Below are 25057 nucleotides of genomic sequence, written 5' to 3'. Positions count from 1 at the left end.
GAATTCTTGAATTTTATTAATCTTAGGTCTTATGTAGACATAATCTATAAGTCTTTTTTGGTACTATATTAATTATTTTGTTTGCAAAATCTTTTTTCCTAATGAAAATTTAGCTTTTTGGTTGAGAAGTCTTGAATTTGATTGAGAATGATCTTTCTTGGCAGTAAATTAATCTTTTTGTTTAAAAATTCAACTTTTTATTTGAGAATTCTTAAATTTTATTATTCATTTGTCTTTTCTGGTGGCAAATAATTCTTTTTGTTGTAAAAAAATTTCTTTTTTGTTGAAAACTAAACTTTTTAATTTAAAATTCTAGAATTTTCTTAGAAATTCGTTTTTTTTTTGTAGTAAATTAATGTTTTTGTCTAAAAATTCATCTTTTTTATTGAGAATTCTTGAATTTGTTTCAAAATTCATTTTTTTTCTGGTAGAAAATTAATCGTTTTATTTAAAAATTCAACTTTTTGATTAACAATTTAACGGCTTGGTTTTAAACTTGAACTGATTTGTTTGAAATTTTTTTAATTCTCTCTCAAGAATTCAACTTTTTGGTTGAGGATTCTTGAATTTGATTGAAAATTCTACTTTTTTGGTAGTATATTAATGTTTTTGTTTAAAAATTCATTATTTTTAGTTGATTCAACTTTTATGTAGAGAATTCTTGAATTTTGTTAAAAATTTGTATTTTTTTCTGTAGTAAATTAATCTTTTGTTTACAAATTTATCTTTTTGTTCAAAAATTAAATAAATGTGTTTCAAAGTTTAACTACTTCGTTAAAAATTAAAAATTTTTTCTTTTTTAAAAATTTAACTTTTTGGTTGAGAATTCTTGAATTTTATTTAAAACTGCCTTTTCTGGTAGTAAATTAATCTTTTTCTTTCGAAATTCACCTTTTCATGTTGAAAATTCAACTTTTTGGTTCCGAATTCTTGAAGTTTGTTAAACATTCCTTTTTTTCGGTAGAATTTTTATTTTTTAGTTTATGTTTTTAGTTGAAGATTAAACTCTTTGGTTGAGAATTCTTGAATTTTACTAAAAAATTTTGTTGTTTTTTTTGGTAGTAAATCAATCTTTTTGTTCAAAAATTTTCGTTTTTAGTGGGAAATTCATATTTTTGTTCCGAATTCTTAAATTTTGTTCAAAATTCATCATTTTTGGTAGTAAAATAATCTTATTGTAAAAAATTTATCTTTTTAGTTGAAAAGTCAATTATTTGGTTTATAAGGCTTAAATTGGATTAAAAAATGGTTTTTTGGTACTAAATTAATCTTTTTGTCCCAAAATTCATCTTTTTGGTTGAGAATTCTTGGATTTTGTTGAAAATTCGTTTTTTTTTTCCTATAGAAAATGAATATTTTGGTTTTGTTTTTTGTCGATAAAGAAATAATCTTTTTGTTTAAAAATTCATGTTTTTGGTTACAAAGTTATTCACTAGCTTTTAAAGTTGAACTACTTTCTCAAAAATTAAATTGTTTTCTGTTTTAATAATTCAACTTTGTGGTTGAGAATTCTTGAATTTCATTAAAAATTCTTCTTTTTTGGTTCAGAATTCTTGAATTATGTTAAAAATTCGTCGTTTTGGACATTAAATTAATTTTTAAGAAGAAAGTTCAAAAATTATATATTTTTATTGTTGAGAATTTATTTTTCTATCTCAAAGTTTAACCATTTAATTTTTTGGTTGAAAGTTTATAAATTATATATTTCGAAAATTCAATGTTCAGGGAAACCAAATTCATCATTTCCACTGAGACTGTCGCAAAGCCCACACCTATCATCAACAATGTTTTTTATTCTTCATGAACTGTCTTCTTTAATTGTTATAAAAATTGTTTCAACAATTCATTTAAATTTATCAAACAATTTATGGGAAATTATAAAAATGTAAGACCGTAAAAAATTTTGAAAATCCAGAACAGTATTCCGTTAAAAAATAGCGCATGACGACCCTGAATACACATAATTAATTTATAGCCCATTGGCTCATTACGATTAAAAATTTTTTTATTTATCTTAACTTTGTGCAAATAATCGGATTACTATTTGTCAGCAATATGACCTTAATATTTTTTGATCGCGTCGTTTTTATTAAACTCTTCTATTTTTCATGTTTTCCATGTTTATAACTTTTTTTAAATTATTATAAACAGTCCAAAATAAGTTTCCATATTTTTTGATGATGATGATTATGACCAAATAATAAAACTTCGGATCCAAAAAATTTTGAATCTTACCATTCCAATCAAAAATGTGTTCAGTTTTAAATCGTTCAATTTACAAGGTTTCTACTATTTGAAATGTCGTGTGAAACGTTTTTAGAGATATTTCGTGAAATTTTTAAGGTATTAATGAAGAAAACTTGAAAATAGGAAAAAACTCAATTAGTCCGAAAATAATGGCTGAAACTTTATTATTTAAATAGCAAAATTATTTCGAATGAACCATACAATTAGAAAAAGTGTAGAAATATTACAGATTCGCAGGAAATAAATGGCATGTTTCGTGAATTAATTAATATTTGAGAAAAAGCTGTAAATTTTTAGCATTTTTTAACGAAAATTGTCGCTAAAAATAATAATAAAACATTCACGAAAATATATTTCATAACATCAATTAATTATAAACTCACTCTACTACAAAAGTGGAATAAAAAATGGAAAATTTAAAAAAACTGAAACTTTCAACAATTGTTCTGAGAGAATATCATTATAAATAGCAATGAATGGTTGAAGCACTTATTTATATTAAATTTTATTTATAAAACTGAAATTTGAAAAAAGTCTGCAAAAGTCGAAAAAAACGCAAATTTGTAACTATATTCTCCGATAAAATTATTACAAGCAACAATAAATTGATGAAAATATTTATTTAGACTTCTAAGTATTGATAAAAAGTAATAAGCTCTGTGTTAAAAACAATGTTTGTTTTTAAAATACTGAAGAAATTATAATTAGCGATAAAAACTCATGAAAATCAATTTTTCATATATGAGGTTTTTTTGGGACCATATAAAAGATAATTATGTGGGTGAAATTTTAGAAGTAATTTTTCATTCGTATATTATGGCTAATTGTGAAAAGAAATGTTGAGTTTCAACTCGATTCACCTAATATTGACGATTTTGAATAAACTTTACAAACACCTTGTTTTTCTTATGGGAAATACATTAAACTTCATTAGGCTTCCGGAACCTCCCAATTTTATTTAGAAAGTCAAAAGCTTTTTTTTCAAAATCTACTTTTAAATTCAGTAGACTTAAATTTTAATTTTTTAAAAATATTTTTTAAATATATGATTTATAGTTGCTCATGTCAAATAAATATTTAAATGTTGCGCGATATTAAAAAAATCTTTCTTCTTTTAAAATTAATAACTTTCAAATTTTCTTGGTAAAAAATGGCCATTTTTAGATTGAAACAATATATGTATACGATATAAAATCGTGTTTAAGCGTTTAACCATGAATCTATTAATCCCGAATTATTTTTGAATTAAAAATGGTTCATAAAGTTTCGAATAGACTTGCATTTGTTTAATCAACAAGACTTTCGAACTGAAATATTTCGATTTTTAAACTTAAAATCTCTGAATTGTTTAATTTTTAACAGTTTTAGAATCGTCTTGTTACATACATTATTGTTCAATTTTTAGTACTTGAAATACAGTTCTATTTTTAAAATAATGAATTACTTTATATTTGCATCTAATCAACATAAGACGTTATATATATATAAATATTTTAAATCATCTTGATTTTTAATTATTTTAGTTTTTGAAACTGAATTTAAACATTTTTAACATAAAAAATGTAGACTTGGAAATGAAGAATTAACAACTAAAATTTTGAATATTTTAAAATTACGTATTGTCAACTGAGAGACTTCATAATAATAATAAATGTTAGTAATCGTTTTGTCCTTAATTAATTAATCAATCATTTTATCTGAGTATTTTAAAAAGATGTTTAGGATATTTAGAAGTTTCAAAGAATTCAAATATTATTTTATAAATTTTCGGAAATTTTTTATCATCAAACAAGTTGAAATTTAACTTATTTGTAATTGCTTTACCTCATTTAATATTTTGTAATATTTCAAGTAATTGGATACATTTTTCTGCTACAAATTTGCTAAAATTCTTTGATATCTCAATCAACTCCTTGATACTTTTTAGAGTACACAATAATCTTTTAAATAGTAAGAAATTTTTTTAATTCCTCCATTCTTGGGCTGAAAATTTAACTATTTTTGTGAAAATTCATATTTTGTGTTGAAAATTAATTAAAAGAATATTTAACTAATAAATTTTTAGCTCAAAATTGGCCATTTTTAGTTCAATTACAAACCATTTGTTTAAAAATTAATGCATTTTAAGGAACATTTATCTCTGTTAGTGGAAAATTAATCTGGTTGGTGAAAAATTAATTTTTTTGGTAAAAAATCATTTTTTTTTTAAATTCCACCTATTTTTTAAAATTAGGTTTTCATTAGCTTGCAAATTTATTTTTTTAGTTGAAAATTTAACTATTTGGTTGAAAATATTTGTTTATAGAAAAATATTATTCTTATTTGAAAATTCATCTTATTTAGTTAAAAATTGAACTCTTTTCTTGGAACTTGTTTTTTTTTAAATTATTTCCTAACTGAAAATAACATTAAGCCACTTTTTCGTAAAAATGCTTCTTTTTATTTGAAATTCAACTTTAATAATTGAAAATTCATTCGATTTTGTAGAGAACACTTTTTTCGATAATAATTAACTTTTTTAATTGAATATTTAACTATTCCATTTCTTGTTTCGGTTACACTTTCCTTCAAAGATAAGAATTCTTAAGGAAATAGATAAATTTTAAACAATAAAGAATTATTCTTAACTAAAAGAGATCAATTTTCATTAAAATACATGAATTTTCAACCTATTAGTTTATTTCACAACTAAGAAAAAACCCAGTAAATTTTCAACTGAAATTGTAATAGATACATTTTTCGTTAAATTATTTAAAAAAATAATAATAAAACTTATTTCCACCAATATAGTTGCATCTTTAGCCAAAGAGATGATTCTTTAACAAACAAATGAATTTTTAAGAAAGTAGTTTGAAAGTATGTTTGAAGGCCAAGTATGAAGACTGAATGCGTGTAATGAATTTGTATAATATTAAATAAATATAAATTAATAAAAAAATTAATGATGTTAAGGTAATAATTATTATAACATTTTTTCTAATTAATTTTCATTATCATTTTTTCATCTTCCCCTGATATTTCAACATTGTAAAAAATTAGTATTCTTCTTAACTTTGTTCAAACATTCAGAAGAAAATCTTCTTAAATTGGAGACAGTGTCATATTTACAATGACACAATACAAATTTATTATTGTGTAACTAGATTCAAGAATGTTACACCATCGCGTCGTTTTATTAAGCTTTTATATTTTCCACGTTTTTCATTTTTATAACTTCTTTTTATTATTTTACACAATTTTGTGATACAAAAAATATGGAAATATATAAATCTATTTATACCTATAAAAAATAATTGTTTGTTCTTTTTTAATAAAAAATGGTCTTTAGAAGTTCCGCAAACGCCATGAAGTTTCACACTTACTTCCAATGCGGTTTTATTTAAAAAACATTGATTCTAGGATATTTTCTAGACTTGCTAGTGATAATTAGATGCTTAGGAATATGATTTAAACAATTTATTATTGATTTTACCAATTTTCTATTAGAATAGAGTTAGCAACTCTTGTTTATTCCGAATTTTTTTATTAATTTTTTATTTTTTGGTCAGAGAGAAGCAATAATTAATGAAATTTAACGTAAATAATTGTTTTAACAATTTATTATTATTTATAACAATATTCTGTTAGAATTCTTCCAGAAACATACAATTTTTCCTCAAATTTTAATTTCGTGCCCACTTTTCACTTAAGATGAGGTAATAATGCATGAAATTTAGCAAAAATAATTGTTTAAACATGTAATTATTATTTACAACTATAGTAGTACTAGATAGTTGTGTTTTTTTTCTGAAATTTTTTACTTTTGGTCCCCTTTGGACTTAGTGAGATAATAATTAATCCAAGTTAACAAGCATAATTGCGTAAACAATTTATTATTATTTATAACTACCTTCTTTCACAGTAATGTAAGAAAGTTGCGGGGTTTTTGGAAATTTTCAGCTTTTTCTTTAACTTTTCGTTAAGCACCAATATAAATCTATTAACATTAATCTAAAAAAAATATTCTCTCAGTAACCACTTTAAGAAAAACTGACCTTCATTATGATCCGTGTAGAAAATTTAAAGAATATTTCAATTTTTTTATTTCAGATAAATATATTGACAAAAAAGAAATATTGTTTAAAAAATCAATCTCTCTATTGTTAATTTCTTATTTCTACGTAAATAAAAAGCGAAAGAAAATTAAATGTTTCAGAGAAAACCGTAACTTTCCAGAAATTATCTAAGAGAAAATAGTTATAATAAATAAAACTTGTTTAAACAATTATTTTTGTTACATTCCCATAACTATTATCTTGCTAAGTGAAAAGTTGACAAAAATTTTAAACGTTTGGAAAAAACGCAATCATCGAGCATTATTATATAAGATAATTATAAACAATAATAACCTCGTTAAACAATTATGTTTGATAAATTGAATTAATTAATACCTCCTTCCAAGTGAAAGGTTCTTGTTTTTGTATTATTTTTAAAACATTATACATGTTTTCTTCGACGTTTTCTAAATTAAAAAAGGTTTTTTAAAATGAAATATTGTCTAAGAAAATAAATAAAATAATATTCTGATGTAACACTTGATGCTTTTTCAATCATTTGTTTATTCATACAAATATTTAAGTTATACGAAATTATATTAATCATAATACAATATAAAAATTTCAAATAACTATTTATTTGTTAAAATTGCTCAACAGTTAAATTTCAGCTGAAACTAGATTCTGAGAATTGAAAAGCAGCATAAAAGTATTATTAGTTTACTTTTAAATTTTTATAAGTATAATTTTTACAAGATTCTTGAGAAAATTAAAAAAGATTTTTTATTATTGAAGATATGGCAAAAAAGAATCTAGAAGATTCTAAAGATTTTTTTTTATTTAATAGGATTTTACAAAATACTACCAAAAATTTTCCCATTTTGAAAAGATATTTAAAACATTTAAAGGTTTCAAAGAAATAAAAAAATATTTAATAAATTTTTGTAACTTTTTTAAAGTTTTGAAACGTTTCTTATTTAATTAAAATATCTCAAATTCCTTAGAAATATTTTTAACAAACTTCAATTTTTTTCCAAATTTTGCCAATCATTTAATATGTGAAAAAACTGTAAGAAACTTTTTTATAAATCTTTTCAAATCTCCGAAGCTTCTAATCTTGGGAAATTATTCGAAGTTTTCCTGATTTTTTTAATTCTGCAAAATTGACAAAATTGCCTTAGAAAAAAAATATTCGAAATATTTTAAAACCAACAATTTTTAAAAATTTTCTTCAAACCTTACAAAATTCTTAAAAAATCTTTACAAGTTTCAATTATTTTTTCCCATTTCAGAACTTCTAAATATTTTTTAAACTTATTAAAAAATGTTCTAATATTATGTAATATGGCAAAATTGCAAAATTTGGCATTGAAATATTTTACACTCTTTTTACAAATTTTAGGAAATAATTTAAAAAATTTCATTTTTTTTAAATTTCTGTTAGAATTCATTTTAAAAAAATCATTAAAAAATTGTCCATCTATGTTAAGAACATTTGTTTTATTCTCTTGACAATCTGAAACATCCAGTTTTGTTTAGATCCTAAAAAATTAAAAAAATTGTCTCAAATTCTTCCATATTTTTTTCCATACATTTTTCAATCTTTACGGAGAAAACGATATCGCAAGAATTGCATTATATACCGTAATTCCTGCGCTATATATCGTCATTATTACAATATAATAGCTATAAACAATAATAATTTGTTTAAACAATTATTTTTCCTGAATTAAATTAAATAATTGCTTACTTTAAGTGAAAAGTGAACAAAAAGTTCTAAATGTCATAAAAAAACCGCAACTTTCTAGCATTATTTTAAGAGAATATTGTTATGAATAATAACAAATTTTTTTGTTATTATGTACGTTATCATGGCGCTTTATTTTCATACAGAGGTTTTGCGATATAATTGTGCGATATCTTTTTCTCCGTGTTTAAAACCTAAAATTATTCTTTTAAAATAAAAACTGAAGTATTAAAAGTTTTTCCAGAAATCTTAAAATAAACACAATCTCCAATCTTTCATAATTATTAAAAATCTTCCAATGTTTTTCGAATTCTAAAAAATAAGTTTTTGCCCATTATTTCATTTTTCTTATATCTATCAAAGTGTAAGAAAGTTTAGAAATTATAGTGTCGTACCAAAACGTTAAGAACAGAAATATTTCCCATTATTAAGGTATCATTTATAATTAAAATTCTCTTTTCTATAAATAATGTTTAGAAACAGTAAGAAATAAATTTTATGACGAAGTGAAATTATTTAATTGGAAATTTTGATATAGGAAGTTGATGGTGTAGAAAATTCATAAATTGAAAATGTTACGTAATCTGGTAAAAGTACCCCCCTCCCATATGACCGACCACAAAGAAATTTGCCCCACCCCCCTCTTTAATGTCACGTTATATGTGAACGCTCCCAAATCAAATTGAAACTGACTCGACCATGACATAATCTTCAATTCCTCACATGAAGTGTAAAACAGTAAACTTAGAACCTTGGATTAAGTAAACATCACCCAGTATAAAGTTTGTTCAAATTAAAAAGAATTTTCTTTAAATCCATATATTTTTTTGGTTATATTCTACCAAAAAATAAATTGAAACTTGTATTTGACATGAACAAAAGTGATATGCATTATTTAAATTTTAATAATGTTTGAAAACCAAACCTTAATCAAAAAGATAAATAATGATCAAAAAATGATAGAATTATATTTTTAGTTTAAATAATTATTTTCCTCCTATGGAAAAAGGAATTTTTAACAAAATACTTAAATTTTGAACCAAAGTCATAAATTTCCGATACAAAAAATTAGACGTCAATCAAAAATGTAATAATTGACGTTTCTACCAGAAAATATTTCATTTTCTACCAAAATAATCGAATTAAAAAAAAACTAGAAGTATGTTGTTCAAATACAAAAAAATCCAACAACAAGGAAATATCTACATTTTCAGCAAATAAAAATCATTTTCGACAACAGAAAAAATTTCATAAAACATAGTTAAATTTTTAAGCAAAGAAATAAATGATTGATTAAAATAAAAAATGTAAAAAAAAAACTTTTTCACCAAATAGTTTAATTATTATCCCAAAAGATGAATTTCTGCCTGAAAAACACATATTTGCCACAGAATACAAGAATTTTCAACAATATTGTTCAATTTCCAACCAAACGGATGAATTTTCAAACAAGAAGTTTAAAGGTCTATCGAAAAAGATAAATTATCGTTAGAAAATAGTTAAATTTTCAGTTAAAAATAAATTAAAAACAAAAACCAAGTTAAAAAAAAGAACGTTCTACCGAATGACAACTTTTTCACAAAATATAAACATTTTCAACGTATATGTAAATGTTCCAGATTAAATAATTTTTTGATATGTTCAAATATAATGATTAAAGCTTAGAGTCCTTAATATTTCATCTTTTTGTTAATCAAAAAGTACAAAATTAAAAATATTAATTTTCATTAATTTTAAAATACAGATGTGTAAAGGAAAATAATATCCAATTTATAATATGTGTATAAAATTCTTTGGAATTAATTTCATCTGAAATTGTACAATACATAAAATTGAAGAAAATTTCTTGGGATTATTTTGAATATTTGTAATTGTACAATAAATGAAATCTATATATTATTTTTTCATTACTTGAAATACTTGGAGTAAACAAGAAACCTATAACTTTTTCGTCTTCTGATATTATTTTCCCTGAAAATAATTCAATTTCTTAAAACCAACAGAACTATAATTTTTGTTATTGAAACTTTTGTGAAATTCACTAAAAATCGCAATGAAAACTTACAGATCTCTTAAAATAAAACTTGTATAATTTTGAAAGTGATCTAATTTTTAAAATTTTGTTCAAATAAAAAATTTCATTAGAATTTTTTCGAAATATATTTGATATCTATCAATTGCTGAAATCCATTACAGTGGCAATTTTTTAATTTAAAGAATGAGTAGAATCTTTAATTATGGTTTAGTTTAATTAGTTTATTAGATAAAGAAGTCAGAATGACTTCAAATATTATACCATATATACGATTTACTCCTTTTTAAATCCTTCACAGCTGTAAATTAAACTTTTTAAAATCAGAATTATTTCAAACTGGAAGCGTTTACAATTAAACTAGTATCGAAATTTTGAAAATGGCTTGGTTTCATTTTTTCCAAATCATATTATTTAAAAATAGTTATTTTTTACAGTTGAAAAAATTAAAAACCACCGATTAGTTAAAACTGATAATCAACAATATTAAATTTATAAAAATGAATCGATTTTACGACTTAAAAAATGGATCCACTTTAAATTCTATGCCTTTAAAATTAAAAATTTTTAAAATTTGAATTGCTCAAAGTGGTACAATATCAAATTTACAGCTTTCAAAAAATTTTTTTCTTTTTTTAAAATAAATTTTTTTTTTTTGAGAAATAAAAATTGGAAGCTTCGCCGAATTCCTGAAACTCTCTGAATACCTGGAATTCTCTAAAATACTTGACTCCGCTGAATTCCTTTAATTTTTGGAATTACTAATTATAGTAACCTTGTTTTGTAGTTGCATATTAGAAATCGGTAATGCAATATTTCCCGCTCACATAAAATGTTTCTAGTTTAAATAATAATTTAAATAAATAAAATTAATATAAAAATTTAAATATGAAAATATCTTTTTCAGTTCATTTTTATTTCTTTCTTTATCAATTTTTTTTCAATATCAACTGGTGTATGTAATATTTGTCACATACGTTTCTGAAAGTACATATTGCAGCAGCAGTGAAGGGATTATAAAGTAAACAAATTGAATTTTAATTGAGTATCAGTATTGTACGACTTATAGGCTATTTACAAGTTTCACAATAATGCCTTCAAATTCTTTCAGTAAAGTGGAAAATGTTACACAATCGCGTTCTTTTCTCACGTGTAGAAAATAAAAATTAAGAAACTTGTGTAAGTTACATAAATAATTTTCTTGGTTTCAAATAATAAGATTGAAGAAATTATTTTCTAAATTTTATCCATTACTTTACTTGCAGGAAAATTGTTCTTTTAAATGAAAAAAATAGTATAAAACAAATCATTTGTTTACTTCAAAGAAGGAGAAAATACGTCATTATTAAAAGTCATACGATCTTTACTTCTCCAAAAGGTGCTTTAACATTATATTTAAAAACACGAAGTTAAATAAACAATTTGTGGAATTTAAACATAACTTTTCCCTATGTAATTTATATTCACATAATAAACTTTTCTTTTAACTAATTCGTATTCAAAATGTTTGGAAATAGTAAAGCGGTAAAGCGGAAATTTCTTTTTCATTGGGAGAAAGTGATTTTGCATTTTTTTTCTATTTTTTTTTTTTTTTGACAAATTTCAGAGGTAGTAGCAGTATTCGGTTTGGGGATAATGATAATTTAGCATATTTTTTTCTCTCATTTGGACTAATACTAATGATTATGCGTGAGAGTATCCAGTTGCTCTTAAACTTCGTACAAAATAAAATTCTTTTTCAAGGCAATAAGCTCTTGAAGCCTTGACTCTATAATGGAGTCCTGATTTAAGTGCTAAGTTTTAAACTAAAAATATATTTAAAATGAAAAAACGGTAAAAATTATGTTCACTTAATTGAAAATAATTTATAATATCGATATTAATATTTAAGAGAGAAGACTGAAAAATGCCGGAAAATAAAATTTCCGACTAATAAAATTCGCAAGTAATAAAATTGACGAAAAAGAAATATACCGAATTGGAAAATTCGCGTTTATTAAAATTCGCGAATAATAAAATTGCCACAAAATAAAAATACCGAATTGGAAAATGCTCGAATAATAAAATATCCTTCATAAAATTGCCAAATTATAAAATATTGGAAAATTCAAGAAGTTAAACAATTACAATTTTTTTAGAAATATATTTGATACATTGCAGTGTATAAATTCAGTAACTCAGTAGCTGCAAGCTAAATTCTCATTTTTTAAACTTAAAAATGGGATTTTTGACAACTTCTAAATTTGACCAAATTCGCGCCTCAAACCGAAAAAATCACTCTCTATATTCATCGTACCTTATAATGTTTTTCAAACAAAAAATATATAAATTTAAAATTCGACCTTTGCGAACGCTTTTTGATATTAAATTATTATATTTGTAATCAAAAAAATATTTTTATAAAAAAATTGTAAATTATACAATTCGGGAATTTTTGAACACGGATATTTTATAATTCGGCAATTTTCCGTTGGGTATTTCATTATTCGGCAATTTTCCAATTCTGTAATATTATGAACTGTCGTGAATTTTATTATTCGGGAATTTTACAAATCGGTATTTTTATTTTTCGGCAATTTTGTTACTTGCGAATTTTAATATTCGGGAATTTTCTAATTCGGTATTTTTATTTTTCTGTCTTTTTATTATTCGCTAATTCTATTATTCGGGAATTTTGCTAATTCAGGAATTTCACAGTGTCGGAAATTTTATTTTTCGGGATTTTTCAGTCGTCCCATCTAAGGAAATGATTGCATTACATTTACAACACTAACTTTTTAGTGGTAAAATTGTTTAAATATTGAGAAAGTATAGTAACTGTCATTTTTTTTTTACTGTTTCTTATTTATTTCAGTTAATTTCATGTTAGTTTGATTTTTTTAAATTTAACATCAAATTTTCACCTGTGGCTTTTTAAAAATTTAGTTGAAACCATTTTTTGATAAGTTAAATATTTTTTGTTTTAATCGTAGGATATGCTTTTACAAAAAAATAATATCTTATCCGAGAAAGGTCTACTAATTTGTTGTTAATAATTTTTCTATAGGACGCGCAGTTTTTGTTTTAATCGTATAAAATAACTTGAAAAACCTAAAAAAATAAAATCTCTGGATAAATAAAACGAAATACTATAAAAGTGAAAAGATCTAAAACCCCTAAAAAGATATAAAAGTTTATAATGTATTGAATTTATGAAAATAAATTCAAGAATCCAAAGAATAAATTTGGACAACCACCTCAAAATTCTATAATTGTAATTTAAAAGCAGATCACTTTAAAAAAATCCTTTAAACAAAAATAAAGAAAAAATTATACAAATTTAGGACTAATATTTTTTTAATATGATCCGTAGTTTTTATTTTAATCGTAAAAAACATTTCCGAAAATAAGATTTTTTAGATAAATAAGCAATACAAGATACGAAAAAAATAAATCGACAAGAGTTGTTTACCAAAAAGAGATCGAAAATGTGTTTAAATTATTTTTTTATGGGACGCGTAATTTTTGTTTAATTCATAAATAGTAACATTAAAGGAACATTACAATTTTTAGAAAAACGACACAAGATACGAAAAAATAAACAAAAATTGTTCAGCAAAAAAAGACCGAAAAGTTGTTTACAAATTATTTTTTGATACGACGCGTAGTTTTTATTTGAATTGTATAAAATAGCACTAAAAAAATTACAATATTTGCAAATAAGATACGGGGTACGAAAAAAATGAAAAGACAATATTTGTTCAGAAAAACAAGATCGTTAAATCTATTATGAAATACTTTTTGATAGGACGCGCACTTTTTTTAATCACAATAACAAGAGAACTAAAATACGTCCGTTTCATATAAATGCAGATTATGAATTGTAATAATCTAATTATAAATTTATTGAAATTGTACATTTTTCAGGTCAGCTGAAAATAAAGATTAATGGAAATTCGGGAAGAAATAATAAAGTTATACGAAAAAATTGTATATGTAATAATATAACAGAGTTAAACATCATATAAAAAGTGCGCATTAACAAATTTTAATCAGCAGCAACGCGCAAGAGTCCTACGTGTAGCGTGCGATAAATAGATTCGAATATATAAATATAAATAAATAAATATATATTCGAAGCCCTAATAGTAAAACGATTGTAATTAATCTAATTTATATTAGAGCTAGCCATGTAGGTTGCAAAATAAAGTTGTTTAAAATACAGCTTTGAAAATTATATAGTTTGAAACTGTTCCAAATTGAACTATGTAAAATTAAAAGTACAGATATTTTGATCGATTTGAAGTAAAATAATTCAACCTTAAAGGATTCCAGGTACAAGAAAATTTATAATTTCCCAAGTGTAATTTAAAAAATGTTCAATTTTGAATGTCCATTAAAACGTTTATTGAGGTCAAAAAAAGTGAAAAAAAAATCAATTTTGGGTTTAAATTTTTTCTGAATTGGACAGGGAGGTTTTTCACTTTCAATTTTTCTTAGAATTGAAAAGGGAACCTTTCCATTTTTAACATTTTCATTGATTCAAATGAAGAAAATTTCAGTGTTTATTTGATCTTCTTGAATTGGGCGAGGGAATTTTTTATTTGAAATGTTTAGAATTGAGAAAAGTTTCACATTGACTGATTTATTTAAAAAAAGGGAAATTGTCAGGATAAATAATATAGATAAAATATGTTTTGTATTAAATTTATTCGTATAGGATCATTTACTTCAAAACTACTTTAAAAATCTTTAACTGCGAGTGGGCGCAGTGCAGATGCAGGTAGCAATGGTTTTAATTTCCTCTCCTTAAAATAGTTTTATTTTGCACGAATTATTTCTTGCACAATTTCCATGTTTAATTATTTTAAAAGCACAAACAAACTGTAAAAAATTTAAAAAAACTACAGATTAATATTACCACAGATATTTAATAAATGCATGACTGTTGCTGAAAAATTGCAACTTTCTAGCATTATTTAAAGATATTATTATTAAAATAATAGCAAATTGCTCACGCAAATATATTTATTAACTTGAATAAATTACATCCTTACTTTAATAGAAAAGTAGCCAAACAATAGAAAATTTAAAAAAACGGCAAGTTTCTAGTATTATTGTAAAAGAATGTTGTTAGAAATAATGCTATATTGTTTAAAAAATTATGCCTGTGAAATAAATTTGACTAGTACCTCAGTCTTTTTGACAAGTGGACAAAAGGTGCAGAATTTTATAAACAAAATTCATGAAAATTGAAAACAAATTGAACCACTTTAGTATTCATTCGAATAAATCTTAAGCAATTTTGTAAAATTTCTTATACATGCTTATTTGAAATCGCGCAGTTCCATCACCTCCCTCAAGGTCCCAGCACGGACAGTACGGTCACGCCAGCGTCAGTGGCTGACCAATTAAGAAAAGGGGCAAGAAGAGCGGGAAGCCATCGTTGGTTGAATTGAGTATTTTAGCATGACGTCATGGGAGTGCCAAAAGATTAATCAACAAAATATTCTGAACGTAAAAATAAGTTATGAAGATACGAATAATAATATTTCTCAAGAACAAAATATATTGTCTCAGTCATGTTTCATTTTTTGTTGATTGACAATCTTTCAGTGTAGTGAAACAAAATAAAATGTCCAAAATTCTAGGTTAGTGTATCATATCGGGTGCTATAACCTTGAATTTCGGAAAGTTGATTGTATTTCGCGAAACTTGAAGCTCTCCAACCGATAAAAAGAAGAAACACAATTGCTCAAATGTATTCTTCACTTGAAAAATGTTACTATTCAGACCTTTATAATTTATTTTGACGTTTAGAACATTTTCTCTGAAAAGAAGTCTGCACTCCTGTTTCAAGGACTATGCTAACCTTTCCAAAAATCTCCCTTATCTTTCCATGACAGCGACGTCATGCAACAATACTTACAATTCCGCGAAAGATTTCAGCAGTTTTTTGATTTTATTAAATTGATTTTCAGTTGGCATTCAACTGCGCATGTGCCAAAAAGTGCGAATCTATTTAAAATAAAAAAGTATGAACTTTTAAGATTACATTAATAATAAATTATTTAAAGAGACAAGTTATTTCTTAGATTAAATACAATTAACTTTAAAAAATGTTTAATTTGTTTAAAATATTTATCTGTGCTATTATTGATGGCACTTATTCATTTCAAATATACCAGCGCTTTTCGGTATATGCGAAGAAGAAGAAGAAGGTCACATGACAAAAATAACCTAGCGGCTCGCGGTAGAGGCAAGGGTCTTGCCAGCCTTAAATTAATCGAACGAGTACCTTTCAAAGAAGTTAAAATAGGTGGAAGCTCTCTGTGTATTTTATAAATCGGGGTTCGTACGTAAATTTAGAGAAATTTCGTACCGACTTGTTACGATTATGGTCTTTGAATATTAAAGACAAGGGAAAATGAAAAATTGGTGGGGACAAAATTAGAGGATTACTAAAATAAACTTTTGCGTCACCCTGATACACATTTTAATGCTGAAAAGTCAACTGAAATCTTTTCTGGATGAAAACTTAACTATTTTTTTTAAATGTTGTTATTTCGATTTTTAAATTCATTACTTTGAGTAGAAATTGGATCTTTCTTTGATAAAAGTGCAATTATTTGGTTGCAAATTAAACAATTTTGTTAAAGTTCATTCTTTCTCTCTTGTGAGAGTGTAAAAACTAGAAATTACATGCAATGGAGTCCTGCTTTACCGGATCCCGATAAACCGGATAAGGTAGTGCAAGGAGACGCTTTCAAGGTCAGCGGAGTAGCGAAGTTTACGGTTAGGCAATATAAGAAGCCACAAGTAAGCAGGAAAAGAAAAAAGGTTAGGAAAGTCCAGATTTACTGTGAAGGCCATTGAGGTCGTCCCTGAAATTCCCAGTAAAGCGGGACTCCAGTGTATTATTTCCCACTAAGCATAAAAATATATAATTTTTACAGTTTTTCTGCATGAGAGGGCTCTATTATAAAAAGTTAAAAACTTCCAATCTAAAGGACAAAATGAATTAAGCATTACAATATCGAAAGTGGTAGCCTTGTGTCTAGGAATCATTCTCTGAATGCGTAATCTATAACAAACATAAAACGTTACCGAAAAATAAGCAAGCTTAAAATTAATCTTGAGGAAACTCCGGTGCATATAAAAAGGATGAGAGTGTAAACAGTTCGTACATTTTTTCTAAAGTTAGACTAAACAGCATTATAAATTTAATAAGAGCCCAAAGTGAAAGTCGTAGAATCCTCTAAAATCAATTAGCTAATCGTGTTAGCTCTTTATCTCTCAACTTTATATTATATTTATTTTTCGATTAATATTTTAAGAATGGCAAAGCGAGACGCGAAAACACTTTTTTAATTTTTAATTTATTTTCTCATTTTTTGTATATTTAGATGCTCTTTATAGCAAATAAACCAAATGGAAAACCAGATTCGGATGGTAATGTAAATTGCGTTAACTGTAAAGACTATAAAAATTGTGAAAACTATACTGGTTGTTCTGGTTGTACTAATTGTTCGGATTGCATCGATAGTCAAGGTTGTACAGATTGTACAGGTTGAAAAAATTGTAGTGATTGTACGACATGAAAAACTTTTACAGATTGTAAAGAGTGTACCAAATGTACGATTTGCAAAACGTGTACAAATGTTGAAAATTCTAGAGATAAAATAAATCTGAATAATTAAATTAAACATTCTAAAAGCAATTCCGTAATTACTAATTGAATCAGCCTTGGGCAGTAACTTGTAACAAGTAATTAAATTGCTAAAAATTGTTTTTCTTTCTAACTTTTAGGGTAACTTCGTTATAATTTTAAAAAATAAATTGTAACTCAGTTATGATTTTTGCAGTAAGTTGGAATATTAATTTTAGTTACTTTAAAGTTAATTTGTGTTTTTTATATCGTCCATTAAGAAAGATTTATGGCCTATGGCTGACAAATTATTCTATTTTGGTTAAGGATATAGCTATTTTCTTGAGAATTCATCTATTTTGGTGGCATACTAAATTCAAAATTCGTTTTGGTTGAAATAATATAAACTGTTATATTTTTCATTGAGAATCGATCTATTTTTATTACAAGTATAACTCATTTATTTGGCTGAAAATTAATTTTTTTGTCAAATTTTTTAGAAAAGTGGTATTCTTGACTTGACAGTTGAACAATTCTGTAGACATTTTTTATTCGTTCCTTGTTTCGAAACTGGAATTTTTTGTTTCAAAATTTATATCTTTTGGTAAAAAAATATAATTGATTTTTGTTGAAAATCTACTATTTTGTTAAAAATTCAACTGTTTTCTTGAATTTTTTTCAACTTTGTTTCATTGCAATATAAATCTTTTTGGATAGAAATAATATTAACTATTATATTTTTCGTTAAAAATTCATCTATTTTGATTATGAGTTCATGCATTTTGTTCAAAATTTAGCTAATGTGTTTGGCTAAAAAATTAGTTTTTTGCTAAATTTGGTAGAAAATTGCTCTTCTTTGTAAGACAATGCAACAATTCAGTGAACATTTTTTTCCTTCCTTGTTTTAAAATTGGACATATAAGTTTCCAAATACTTTTTTGTTTTAAAATTTATCTCTTTTGGTGAAAAAAATTTGACTTTTTCATTGAAAATCCAACTGTTTCGTTGAGAAAATTTTTTTGATTAAATTCAACTGTATTTGATTTCAATTTAAATATTTTTTGGTTGAAATAATATCAACTATTATATTTTTCGTTGAAAATTAATCTATTTTGATTCAAAGTTCATGCATTTTGTTCAAAATTCAACTAATTTGATTGGCGAAAAGATACATTTTTTATTACATTTTGTAGAAAATTGTTCTTCTTTGTTTGACAATGCAACAATTCCGTGAACATTATGTTCCTTCCTTGCTTAAAAATTGAACTTTTTTGTTTCAAAATTAATTTCTTTTGGTGAAAAAATCTAATTAATTTTTGTTGAAAATTCTACTATTTTTTTTTATTTTGTTGTTAAATTCAACTGTGTTTGATTACAAACAAAATATTTTTTGGTTGAAAAAATATCAACTAATTTGCTTTTGCTAAGAATTAATTTGTTCTTATTGAAAAGTCATGTATTTTGTTAACAATTCAATGATTTTATTTAGTTGAAAAGTAACTTTGTGGTTTCAAAATACGAGTGAAAATTTGTTTCTTTCTTAGTTCAAAATTCGGATTTTCTGTTTCAAATGTGAACTCTTTTGGTTAAGAATTTAATAGTTACTTTCAACTAAAATTAATATATTACTATAATTATTACATATAATTATAATAATATAATAATTTTAATTGAAAGTAACTATTTTGTTTCAAAGTCGCCATTTTGAGGAGAGGCGGTTAAAATATTTTTCTAAAAAATGTAACTAATTATTTCAAAATTAAATATTTTGTTGACAATTAATATTTTCGGTATGAAAATTGCACTATTTCGTTAAAAATTCATGAATTTGGTGACAAATTTAACTATTTTGGTAGAAAGTCCAAATTTGATGAAAAAGTAACTTTTTTGTTGAAAATTCGGTCTTTGGTTTGAAAATTCATTTCTTGCAGTTAACAAATTTTATAATCATATACTAAATATACTACTGTTTGGTTTAAAAACGTGACATGAAAAATTTACTGTAACTAATGCCTATTTCGTTTTAAATTTCATTTTTATGAATTATTAGCTAAGTTATTTTAATTTTTAAATTATAAACCCAAGGAAGCGAAAAAATAAACTTTTAGTTTACAAGTCCCATAATTTTTACTAGTTATATTTTTTCTATAGTAAGTAACGTAAATGTAACTAGTTACTCAAAAAAATAAGTAATCTAATAATGAATATTTATTATATATGATCAAAATTTCTATTCTTAATATAAAATTGTACAAGTTTAGAATACATGATGCAATTTTATAACTTCGAATTTACAATTGCACGCTTCCATTTTGATTACAATGGAACGAAATACAATGGCAAATTTACAATTTCGTAATTGTAAAAATTTACAATTACAAAATTGTACAAATTTACAATTTAAAAATTGTACAAATAGAACAATTTCAAGAAATTGTACGCGAATTTAAATTCCTATAATTGTTAGAGATAACTTTTTGACAAATCATTCGATTAGGGTGATTATCATTATTATCGTGACTTGGATATGACAAAAAATTGCTATTTCATGGTTTTTTCATGAGCCTCATACTTTATGATGTACTTTATCTACGACTTTTAATATCAAATTTTTAATTAATGAAATATCTGGTATGTATAGTCCTTCTATAATTTCAATAATTTTAAAGAGAAACAAATTGCTGAAATCCAATTGAATATGGGTGAAACAGATGACAGAAATAGTTTTCTTATACCAATTTTGTTTTTATTATTGTTATTAACTTTTTGTTTGATATAAAAAATGTAAAATTTTTTGCGACCGAACAATTTTTCTGATTGTGTAGCATTTATTAATTTGAACTGTTTCTTTTTGTCAACAGAACAGCTTGGTGGTGTACTTCAAATACTCGTGGATGAACTATTGTGACTCATAAATTACGGTAAAGTGAATTTACTGTAATCTTACCAATTTAATTAATTGAATTCTCAGAATATTAGCAATGTGTTAGTCGTTTTGGATTGAAAAAAGGATTTCTTAAAAATTAATTTTATTTGGTTAAAGATTATTTCTCTAACTTGAAATTAACTTTTTTATTTTGGTTAAAAAGTTTCTTTTTAGTTGAAAATTAATCTTTTTTATAGAAAATTGGTCTTTTTGTTAGCAAATTAACCTTTTTTTTAGAAAATTGAACTATTAGGTTCAAAACTTGCATGCAAATTAAAATATCAGTCTGAATATGCATGGGTTTTTAAAAAATTATTATTTTTTGTTATAAAATCATTTTCTTTGGTACAAAATTAATTATATATGTTTAAGAACTTTCTTTTATAACTTAACATTAAACTATTTTGTTGGAAAGTTGTCTTTTTTGTAGCAAATTAATCTATTTGTTTTGAAAATTCCACTCTTGGGGTAAAAATTTCATTAAAAGTTAAGGTATATTAGGATAAAAAATTGAAAATTCATGTGTCTGGTTAAAAATAATGTGTTTTTTTAACAATAAAATTGTCTGTTTGCCTAGAGATGCAAAAAAGTATCTATTTTAATTGAAAATTAACCTATATTGTTGAAAATTTGTCTTTTTGGTAGCAAATTAAACTTTTTGTTCAAAACTTCTGTTGAAAATTCCAATAAAAACAAAAATTTTAGTTTAAGATGTTATGGTTTTTGTTAACATTTATTATGTTTTTTTTATAAAATGGTATTTATTGTTGAAAATATATTTTATTTGGTTAAAAACCGACTTCTTCAAATAAAAACTAAACTATTATATTTTTTGTTAAAAATAAACCTTTTTTAGTTGAAAATGAATTCATTCTGTTGAAAATTTGTCTGATTGATAGCAAATTAACATTTTTGTTCGAAAATTAAACTATTAGGTTAAAAATTCACAGAAAAATTAAAATATAATTTGATAAATGCATGGTTTTTGTTAAAACTGATTATTTTTTTATAAAATCACTATCTTTGGCACAAAATTTATTTTATGTGATTAAAAACTTTCTTTTATAACTTAAAATTAAATGATTCTATTTTTTTACTTTATCTTTTTCCGTTGAAAGATCATCTATACTGTTTAAAAATTTTATTTTTGGTAGCAAATTAGCCTTTTTGTTAAAAAATTCCTCTCTTAGTTTAGAAATTCAACCAAAAACTAAAGTACATTAGGAAAAAAATTGAAAATTTATATTTGTTGTTAAAATTATTCTTTTTTTAAATAAAATTATCTGTTTGCTCAGAAATGGATTTCTTTGCTTAAAAGTCAGTTTTTTAACTAAAAATGTATCTAAATTTTTTGTAGATTTTTTCCATAAATATCCAAATTTTTTAAAAAATTAATTTTTTCTTGGAAAATTTTACTATCTCGTTGAAATTTATTTTAATTGCTTAAAAACTTACTTCTCCAGCTTTAAAATGAATTATTATAATTTGATTAAAAATGTATCTGTTTTAGTTAAAAATTAATCTATTTTGTATAAGATTGGTCTTTTTCGTAGCAAATTAGCCTTAGTTTATAAAAATTCAACTGTTCGGTTGAAAATTGCGATAAAAATTAAAATTTTAGCTTAAAATGTCATGGTTTTTGTTTAAGTTTTTTTTAATGGTTCTTTTTGGTAGGAAATTTATTTTATTTTGTTAAAAACTGACTTCTTTAAATAAAAACTAAACTATTATATTTTTTGTTGAAAATGTACCTTCTTCAGTTGAAAATGAATTAATTTTGTTGAATTTTTTTTCTGATAATAAATGAACCCTTTTAAAAATTAAACTATTAGGTTGAAAATTCATATAAAAATTAAAATATCAGTTTGAAAATGCAATTGTATTTTTTTTTAGCTAATCAACCTGTTTGTTTGAAAATTTTATTCCTAGGTAAAAAATTTCATTAAAAATTAAGGTATATTAATATAAAAAATTGAAATTTCATGTTTCTTGTTAAAATCATTCTTTTTTTAAATAATATTATCTGTTTCCTTAGAAATGCATTTCTTTGCTTGAAAATGAGTTTTTTAATTAAAAATTAGTTTTTCACTACAAATGTAACTAAATTTTTTGTAGATTTTTCCATAGATTCAGATACGTGCTGCTCTATTTTTTAGAATTTCATTTTGCTTCTGTAAATCAGCCTTGAAATTATTAATCTTCTGTATTTCACGTTTTCCATTTGCGTAACTTTTAGAGAGTAAATAAAAAAATAACTTGTCTGATTTTAACGAATAATTTTATTATTTTAAAATAATGTGAATAGGTAAATTATTTCTTCAATTTTAGCAAATAGTTTATTTGTATAAAATGTTATCTTTTAAATTAAAGAAAAAGAATAAAAAAATCAATACTTCTTAAAAAAGGTTCTTTTACTTTGAATTCAAAAAACGAAGTTCAATACAAAATGTCTTAAATTTAAACATCATTTTTCTCTGCGTGATCGATAATTACCTAAAAACTTTCCTCTTAAAATTCGAAAATTTTGGAATTTTTAAAACAAGATTTAAAGGCCCTTGAATTTATTTTTATGGAAAGAATTGCACTTATTTAAGTGAGTATGCTCTTAAGGCTCTGATTATGTGATAGTGTCCTGATCAAAGTGCTGCATTTCACACTAAAAATAAATTTTTAATAAAAATTACAAAATTTACTTTTAATTAAATTAAAAATAATTTGGAATATTAATTTTTTTATTTAAATAATATTTTATATACTTTTACGGTGGCAACTTTAAAGAAATTGTCCATTTTTCCATATCTTGAAAAAGTAAAGCGGCTGTCATGTTTTCCCTTTATTTTTTATTTATATTAGTTAATTCAGTGTGCAAAACAAATTTCAGATTACTCTTTATTAACTTTAAAGTTGTTTCAAAAAAATGTTTTTTAATATGGTTATCGCTTCTCTCTTTTAAGATCGAAACAGTTTTAATTTTTTTTTTAAATTGACAACTTAAATAAAATGTTATTAGTTTCTAAAAAAATTTTAAATAATAATTAAGATGATTTTCAATTATGGAAAAGTATTCCCGGAGATTAGTATATATCTAAATGAAATTTTAGTGTCCATTCTAACCTGTCATACTCTAAATCTTAATTAATAAAAATTTAACTTCTTTAATTAATTCAAAGGATTTCAACTAATAAATCATTTTTTTTAAAACTATTCATTTCAAACATTTAGTCAACAAATCTTTTCAATCACTTCCAATATGGCTTTAAGTATGTCCATTTTTAGTATTTATTTCTGATCGTTCATTTTGAAATAAGAAAATGAACCATACAAAATTTAAACTTTGGTATAAAACGTTTCCAATCGATTAACTGTAAATACAAATTAATAAAAGGTTTAAAAAATAAATGATTGAAAATAAAATTTAAATTAACTGAAAACGTTACAAACTGAACAATTTCTGATTGAATAGTTTCTAAATAAGAATTGCTAATTGAATACTTTCCAAAATTAATCTTTTTAAGTAAGGAAGTATTTTAATTTTTATTTAGAATGTGTAATTTTAAATAAAAATTCCAAAATAAAATGATTTAAAATAAAGCATTAAATAATAGATGGCTTGAAACTTTTTCAAATTAAAGCATTACAAATTAAAAGTGCAAACAGTTGAAAATTTGTTTAATACAATTGCGAATTGTTAAAATTTCCGAATTTTTAATTTTCAATTTGAAATGGTCCCAGGTGAATTGTTCCATTTTGTAAATTTTTAAATTTAGCTCAAATTGCTAAATTTCGAAACTTACAAATCGAAATTTAATAATTATTACTAATAATCGACTTAAAGTTATTTGAAGAAGAATTTTTAATTTCTCTATTACAATTTTTTTTTAGTTCAGTTTTGAACCGTTCTTTTTTGGTAACAAATTCATCTTCTGCGTTGAAAATTGAACTTTTGCTAAAAATTTATTTTCTTGATTAAAGAAGTATTATTTTAGTTAAAATTTAATTTCTTTTTTTAAAAATTCAACAAATTATGTTGAAAACTCTTCTTTTTTTAGTCGAAAATTTAAGTATTCTGTTAGAAAATGCATATTCTTTATTCGTATAAAATTCGTATTTGTTGCGATAATGTAACATTTTTAATAAAAAATTAAAATACTTTTTCGGTGGAAATATCAACTATTACACTTTTTGTTGAAAATTCCTATTCTTATACAGAAAGTATCAGTTTTTTTGAAAATTAAAAATGTAATAATAACGTTTAACATTAATAAAGCTTCTATTTTCTTTAGTTCTGTCATGCAAACAAATTTGACATTATTTGCCACTGTCCTTCAACTGAAACTCAATTCTTCCTTATGTATACATATTGTTTAGAGAAAATATGTACCACAACGTACAATAATTTTCGCGTATTACAATATCAAATGTGATGCAATGCCGTAGCCAGGGA

General features: G+C 23.7%; 1 long non-coding RNA gene across 1 annotated transcript in view; it reads left to right on the top strand.

Moving 5' to 3' along the window:
• The window catches only part of LOC117175010, a 28778-nt gene that overhangs the window by 998 nt on the left and 2723 nt on the right, over positions 1–25057 (top strand). Inside the window, exon 2 of the long non-coding RNA XR_004467416.1 lies at positions 20549–20608. This is a non-coding gene — a long non-coding RNA (uncharacterized LOC117175010). The remainder of the gene's footprint in view (positions 1–20548; positions 20609–25057) is intronic.

This window comes from Belonocnema kinseyi, chromosome 6, assembly GCF_010883055.1.
Source record: "Belonocnema kinseyi isolate 2016_QV_RU_SX_M_011 chromosome 6, B_treatae_v1, whole genome shotgun sequence".
In the NCBI taxonomy this organism is placed as follows: domain Eukaryota; kingdom Metazoa; phylum Arthropoda; class Insecta; order Hymenoptera; family Cynipidae; genus Belonocnema; species Belonocnema kinseyi.
The sequence above is the reverse complement of the archived record's forward strand: the minus strand, read 5'-3'. Positions and strand labels throughout refer to the sequence as shown.